Raw genomic sequence first — 7,958 nt, 5'->3', positions numbered from 1 at the left:
TTTGTCGAAATGGGGCGTGTAATATATCGTTGGAAAGCTCTTGACATCCACATTACAATCTTATAATTTGTTTTTGCAAAAAGTTATGATTTAAGAGCAGTTTTGAAAAAAAACGTTTTTTCCAAACGAAAACGCGAAACGTATTTTGGACTTAATTTTCAAACGGTTTGTCGGAATTGAGCAAATGAGATGGAGTTCGAAAGCTGATAAAAATCCGCATCTTCCATATATCTACTATTTTTTCAAATTCTATATGATTTAAAAGTAATTTGAAAAACGGTGAAATTCTGGACGAAATGTTTTTTCACTGTTTTTTGCAAACGGTTTGTCGGATTGACCCAAATGATACGGTGTTGGAAAGCTATGAAAAATGCTCAACTTTTGCGTATAGAAAGTTTTTTCTAATTCCTTATGCTCTAAATACGAATTCAAATACGGTTAAAATTGGTTTTGAACGCGGTTTTTTAAAGTTTGTCGGAATGGGGCAAATAATATAGCGTTGGATAGCTATCGAAAATGCGAAACTTAGTCATGTTGGATGTTTTCTCTACTTCGCAACCGTTTAAGAGTAATCTTGAATACGGTAAGATCCATCATGCTATTTTTCTCTCCGGAAAAACAGAGTACTCGTACTGATCTATGTGTGCGTTCGTACTGAGGTATTTTTCATAGATTAATTTTGAATTCTTCTGAAAAGGGAGGACTCAAACTGATCTCCATTTTGGGTTTGTATTGAGCGGGTTTTCATAGATTGGACTTTACTCTGTTTTTTCCTGTATGATTTTCCTCGTAACTTTTCAACAATCTACGGTATCATCGTACCTAAACTTGCATGATTTATATAGTTGAATGACATTTTTTTCAAAAAGAAAATATTGTTTGCAACGATGTGTTGGACTTCTCTCATTCTACGACTTGAACTTTTACCATTTGAATTTCCATGAGGTATATTTTTGTTTGAGCTTTATCACGTCCTGAAAACTGAGTTTTTGAACTGAGAGTTGTGTTTGTTTTTAATGATGTATTTTCACAGTCCGAACTTTACTCTACTTTTTTGTTAATGATTTGCTTACAACTTTTGTTTTCTGTGAACTTGTGGTATCCCTAAGTTTGAACGGATGTAAATACTTTTGTATATAAGCTCAATTATTTTTTAGACATATGAATGATCATCCCCTATTTCTCAACTGCAAACTTTTGTTTTCTCTGAACTTGTCGTATCCTTGAGTTTGAACGGATGTAAATACTTTTTGCCAGACTGCTCCAGATTTCAGTATGGTACAACCTTGATGAGCCGATGTACAAGAACATATAAACAATATATACTTCAGTGCATAGCGCACCATTAAATTGCTCCACAACCATTTAAAAAGGCATAAAAACCTGCCAAAGATGCATAGTGCACCATTAAGGTATTAACCATTCATACTTCCTAGATCCATTACGGTGCATCTACAGACCAAAGGTACGTGTACAGCAAGAATGTGAAAACAAAATCTGAATCCCTCTCATGCTTTTCTACTTGCTATTGTCACATTTATCTCATTTTTCACATTACTTCTTCCTCTTCCACTAGTACCTCTTCCCATGCTTCTCTCCTTTTTACATCCCTGATGATGATTGGGATTCTTGATTCTGCACCCAGCAAGCCCAAGATGTCCGTAAATGAAAGAGAAACCAACAAACACTGCACAAAAAGATGGTGTTAATAGGGTTGCAAGAACGCTAAAAAATACAATATAATTATTCAGTGTAATTTCACTATTACATTTTTAGTGAAATGTGATTCAGGATCCATGCAAAGTAAAGTAGCATCTGTTTTTGAAATGGGTGGTTAAAGGTTTAGACAGAAGTGAAGTTTCAGCAATGCCCTTGCGGCAAAGCAAACTAAAATGTATCATTTTGCCTCAGGACTCTGCACATTTAAAGCATAATGCACTGAAAAGAACACACAAGATGAACTGAAAATCAAAACAAAATTTGGGGTAGCATGGCTGTGAGGAAGGAGGTCGAGGGCAGCAGGGCGCACAGTGGGCGAAGGACGCACAAGGAAGATGAGTTACCTCGTCGCTATGCTGTGAGGCGACCTCCATCATGGTGGTCCTCGGGTTGGAGTGCATCGGCATCGAGTGGTGGGGCTGCGACAGGGGACAGGTTGGAGCATGCACGCATGGCGACGTCGTCCTTGTCGTCATGGAGAAGTAGGACTACTGGAGACATTGCAAAGCAGCACAACAATTTTACATGTTTTCTAAAGTTGAGTAACACATGTTTGAGATTATCAACAGTACACATATCGTATCTTTCAGCTATCAGTTCAAGAGTCAAAAACTTTTCGAACTCATGTTTTTCTGTCATTGAACTGATGTAATTTTTTGTATTTTCAATTGTTGTAATATATGTAGTTGAACTTACAGATTTCCATTTTGTAGTTTTTTCTCTCATAAAGATCCTGTGTGTTTGTTTATGTACTGAAAATGGAATACATACTGAACTTAACAATACGGAAACAACAATACTTCATACTCATTTTTCTCTTTGTTGCCATATGGTTAGATCTTACAGCCACATGAGCAAAATCTTTTGTAATAATCTGACATATAGTAGAAAACCAAACTTGGTTTTAACACATACAATTGAACTTTTTTCAGTACGCCTTTCTTGAACTGATGGCATATATACATGGTGAACTATAAAGCATCAATTTTGGCAGTAAACACAATTCATATTTTCAGAATCAGGAGATGGATCGAACTGGTTGTTCTAGGTACGGTGAACTGATTTTGCAGATAAAAATCCAGTTTCTAGGTACGGCGGACTGCTGCTCGCGACTAACTCGACCATCTCGACGCCATGGGGTTGAACTGAGGACAGCTATGGGAGTAGGAAGCATCGAGCGCGGCGGGTGGTGGCGCATACCTAGGTGACGCAGGAAGGAGACACACATGCGAACAAAGGCTGGCTGCTTTGGGCCCGGCGGTTGGAGGCCGTCTTCAGCCATGGCAAGCACCGGGGCCTTCCTCGGTCGCGGAGCCACTTGCGCCTCCACACTTTCCCACAAATTGTCCAGAACATGTGGTTTAGCAACACGATAAGTAGTAGTAGTAGTATTAATCTAGGTGGCAAGGTAGCAGCGGCAAAAGAGTAGGCAACTATTCCTAATTTGCTCCACAACAGCTTCAGTTCACATTTGCTACAACTTTCAGCTGGAAAAGAAAGACAAAACGGATTGAAAATCCCCCATTTGGGGTAGTGAACCTTTTTACTGAACAACTACAATTCTACCATTTAGTAAACTGCTGTATAATTAGAAAACAGTCTGAATTTTTGCACAAACACCATACTGTTTTATATGTTTTCCAAGAACATGAGATAGCTCACGTATTGAACTGAGAACACCTACTTTGTGTTTCAGGAAATAAAATAGACATCCTCTGCTTTTTGTGATAAAACTAGTGTGGACTTGGGAGGAGAGGCGGTGTGGATGGACAATTAACCTCTCTTTTTTCTTGCTCCTGAATGCATGCAGCTGGGAACTCGGGGCGACAGAGGTGGTCGCCGCGCGGCGGGGAGGATTGGTGCACAGCGGCTCCTTGGTTTAGACTTTTTTTTTGAGAAATGCAACAACCTTGTGTTTCAATAGTAATGCGTAGCGGCTCCCTTATCGATTGTTCAGACTATCACTTAGCAATTAACAACCGAGGAGTTGCATGCCCAGCAATTCAGAACTAAGATCACCAATTTTTTGACCCTAGCCCAAGTCTGATTGCACAGAAAAATCTCATCTAAGCATGGATGGGATGAAGGGAGCACAAGGTGCAGTACGATACAGAACAAATGTGTCTCTCAGACAAACTACCAGATCTGATTTTGTGCAAAGAAGTCATACCATTGAGCAGTCTTGCCGGATGAGCTACCAGAGAGATCAAGTTGAGCAACTATGGTACCTGGCGGCTGCAAGTTCGACTTGGTGAAGATGGTGCAGTAGCAAGTTCGATTTGGTGCGACAACTTTGCTGCTCGACTTGGTGAAGAATGTACATCTGTAATGTCTAGAACAACAAATTAACGAAAAGAAAACTAGTTTATGAAGGAAACAGTTCTTGAACTTTGGTTTGAGCTTTGTTTGTTGAGATTTTTGAACTCCTGCAGCAGTTATACCTGAACTTGTGCGACACACTTTTTATTCAGTTGAGAGCGTCTGATATTTTTGCAGAATATGCTTCATGAAAATAGGAAGGGGGGAGGCCAGACCTCGTTGTTGCATCATTGAACAGCCTCAGATGCGGCAGTGAATGGACTGTGGTGTGGTGCCTAAGTTTATCTAGTAACTCGTCATTAGTCTGCAAGAAGCTCACAAGTTATACTATTTTATAGATGACCTTTCTTTGAACTCCCATGGTAGTAATACATGAACTTTTCTGACGACATGAATGTTGGGTAGTAATACATCTAGTAAATAGATTTGTGATTTACCTAGCAACTGTTGAATCTATCATTTCTTTCATGGTGAAAGGAGAAGCTTGCATGCTAATTCGGTCAGCTAGGCCACAGGGTATTAGCCTCATGCATTTTTACAGTATTGGGTGGAGCTAAATAAACACATAAATAAACTGTAAATCTTCTTGCTGATCATTTGCAAGATAATTATCTCAGAGGCAATGTCATTTACCTGTAGTGTGAAACTGCTGCCTGTATTGCTGGGCAGTGCAACCTCAGTCACAATTAGCACACGCTTGATTGTTGCACGGTAGGCAATGACAAGCTACAGAAATCATCCGAGATCAATCAGAGAGGGAGATGTATCAGACAACAACATCCATGAAAGCGCACGGGGGTGACATGCACTCACCTCCTTGAGTGACCGGCGGCCGAGCAAGCAGTTGTACTATCGAACAGGACGTCCTCAACCCCGCGGCTCCTCCTGTAGGCTCCATTGTTTGCTGCTGAAGCCCAAGCCATGGCGTTGGAGCATGGCGCATCCAAGACGTCGACATTGAACGGCCTGAGGTGGCGGCGATGAACTTCATGTACGCGCGGCATCGTTGCCCCATCGGGAAGGAGGCAGAATGGTGGCGGGGAAGCATCACCGGCTGCCAGAGGGCGGCGCACGAGATCTCCCAGCAGGATGAAGGAGGAGTACGGGGATGGAGTGGATCTGCACGATGGAGGTAGGTGGCCGGCGCAGGGGAAGGAGGAGGGCGGCGCGTGGTGGAGGGAGGCGGCCGGCGCCGGGGAAGGAGGAGGGCGGCATGTGGTGGAGGGCGGCGGCCGGCGTTAGGGAAGGAGGACGGCGGTGCGTGGTGGAGGGAGGCGGCCGGGGTCGGGGAAGGCGGAGGCGCTCTGGGAGGAGGGGATAGGGGCGGCGGCGCGCTAGATGGAGTTGGGATCGGGGCAGCGCGCTGGGTGGAGGTGGGTTCGGGCGGCAGCAGGAGGAAGATATATATATATATATCTTATTAATTTTGGTCAGCTATATGGGCCAAGCCCAACTATTCGGCCTTTTTAATTTTTGGGCCATGGCCTTTTTGCCTCAACAGCTTCAGTTTTTTTCCACTAGTCAAATGGGTCCCAGTTGTCAGGTTCTAGTAAGTGGGTCCTATCTACCAAGGTCATATTCTTCATATTTCAATTTAACAGTAAATAAATAACCAGTATTTAAATTGGCACAAACAAAAAACACACGTAATACTCCAGATTCAGTACAGAGCTCTTGTTGTACAAATAACATATACAATACTTTACAAGATCTACAAGCTCTACACGTAATTAAGCTCCAACATATACAAGCTCTACCAGAATCTCTACAAGTGTAATAACTAGCTACAAGCTTTAAAAGGATGGCAATCACGGTTACAAGCTCCACATGTGTAATAACAAGATATGGTTGCGAGCTATGTTTCTTCAGCATGGAGCTCTTTCGATAGCGATCGTAAACTAGGCACCTGCTCCTGTCAGGACTGGGCTAACAGAATGGTGATATGCCTTCCACGGTCGCCCTGTTACATGTATCAATAGAGAAGAATTAGCGTTAAAAAATCAGCAGAGAAGAATTAGAAAAACTGGAACCAATAAACCAAGAAGAGACCATTCAAAAAATGACAGTTATTTAGATTAGAATGATGACACAAATTTAGCTAGTACCATGCTTTTTGTCCTCCAGCTAGTTAAAATGAGATAGTAGCAGTGGCAATTCAAATAATTGAGCAATTTAAAATAACAACAACAATTTAGGGGTTGAGCAAAGCTACAAGGGCTCTAAGTTTTGACTTAAACAACAGTAGAAGCAATTTGAAATAGTAGGAGGGAAGCAGCAGCAGTTTTGACTAGAACAACAATAGGAAAAGAACAACAGTACTAAGAAGCAACAACAACAGCAATTTTGACTTGAACAACAGCAGGGAAACAGCCGCAGTAGTGAGAAGCAACAGCAGCAGCATTATTGAGAAGCAATAGCAGTAGCCATACTGAGAAGCAACAACAACAATAGTACTGAAAGCAATAACAGTAGTAGCAGTACTTGAAAGCAAAAATGGCAGCAGTACTCTAGCCGAAGTGAACAAATGGTTGCATGCATAATGTGGTGATTCCAGCAGCAGCTCAATTTTGGAGGTACTTAAACTTTTAGCTCAATTTTAGTTTCAGTATACTTGCTGCAGTGAAAAAATGGTTGACATGAAAAGTTAGCTCATGATCAGATAGTACTCCATGGTACTCAAAACAATTTTCAAAAAGTATGAATAGGAGTATGTGTGATCCATGATACAAACAGTGGAATAATATGGTTTACTGAAATATGAACATTGGAACAATATGAGTAATTCAAGAGCTTATGTTTCTTTTTCAGGAAATATGAACAGTGGAAAGCTTTGGCCATTTGTGAAAATTTAATTGCAAAAAACTACAGGAGTACACAGGCAGGACAAACTACTCCATCTCTGCACTACAGGTAGGACAAACAACAGGAGTACACATCTACTCCTACAGGAGTACTACGGGTAGGACAACTACAGGAGTAAGATATTGATCAACAATTGGAGTATTAGAAGAACATACACCAATGGTTATATCAAGCAAAAGGAAACTTTTCAATGATATCTCAAGCTAGAGATATCAAGGAGTGTCAAATTTGAACAAAGCTTTCAACAATTTATAATGTTAAATTACATTCAACAAACTAAAACAGAACACGAGAGAACACTAATCAAAATTTGAGGATGCCAGGCTTATGCACCAAACTAAACATCCCACTGCACAAAAACTATCAGCACAGATGTAGCAGCCGAAACCGGCATCCAAAAGGGCATGCAAACAATTCATAGCACAACAATATATGCCCCATGCTAGGATAACCAGAACATCACAGAGTACTACTGACTAACCCCAAAACAGAGCATCACAGCAAAAAACCTCACCAGGGGCCATCCATACACTTAACCCACCATCTTGAGATATCAATTCTCACGGGTAAAAAGCAAGCAAGAAGAACAGATCGCCTAGGGCGTGGTCTGCTTGTACTTGGGCACCTCAGTGAGCATCTTGTCCGCACTAGAGTCAACATGTTGCCTGTAATTCAATCAAGACAAATACAATCAGTATTAGGATCAGAGGTTCAGAACAAGAATAGTGCATGCATTTATGCTACAAAAACAAGGAGATGATGCAAACTCTAATGAAGCAGGCACAAAGTAACAACTCCATTACACTTAAGTTGTTGCTACCTGCATATACTAAATGGAACCAGAAGTATGTCGACTACTAGACGGCCATGAATGATGCCTAGGAAAAAAGAATGCACAAACACAAACGACAAAGCCACTAATTAACCACAAGTGAGTTGTCTCAGAGGTGCTACTCAAGCACTTGGAACCAGTATAGCAAGATAGATTACAAAAATAATAATTCAACGTAAACCATTGTAAGCATGACGAGGTATTTAATCTTTTCACCTGCATTGCA

The 7,958-nt window shown here is 41.2% G+C and overlaps 1 long non-coding RNA gene across 8 annotated transcripts; it reads right to left on the bottom strand.

Annotated features, from left to right (window-relative positions):
* Positions 1 to 1,540: 1,540 nt before the first annotated feature.
* Positions 1,541 to 5,416, bottom strand: LOC125543662 (uncharacterized). Of its 8 annotated transcripts, none has more exons than XR_015618606.1 (4): positions 4,852 to 5,416; positions 4,161 to 4,764; positions 2,064 to 4,051; positions 1,541 to 1,687 (listed from the first exon to the last, which is right to left on the bottom strand). It is a non-coding gene; the product is annotated as an uncharacterized LOC125543662 (long non-coding RNA). The 8 variants fall into 8 exon arrangements; XR_015618607.1 differs by having other exon boundaries at positions 2,064 to 4,042; XR_015618608.1 differs by having other exon boundaries at positions 2,064 to 4,342; positions 4,476 to 4,764.
* Between the last annotated feature and the right edge of the window lie 2,542 nt (positions 5,417 to 7,958).

This window comes from Triticum urartu, chromosome 3A (genome assembly GCF_056163025.1).
Source record: "Triticum urartu cultivar PI428250 chromosome 3A, HENAU_Tu73, whole genome shotgun sequence".
NCBI lineage: Eukaryota > Viridiplantae > Streptophyta > Magnoliopsida > Poales > Poaceae > Triticum > Triticum urartu.
Note: the sequence above shows the minus strand (reverse complement) of the source record. Positions and strands in the feature narration are given on the sequence as shown.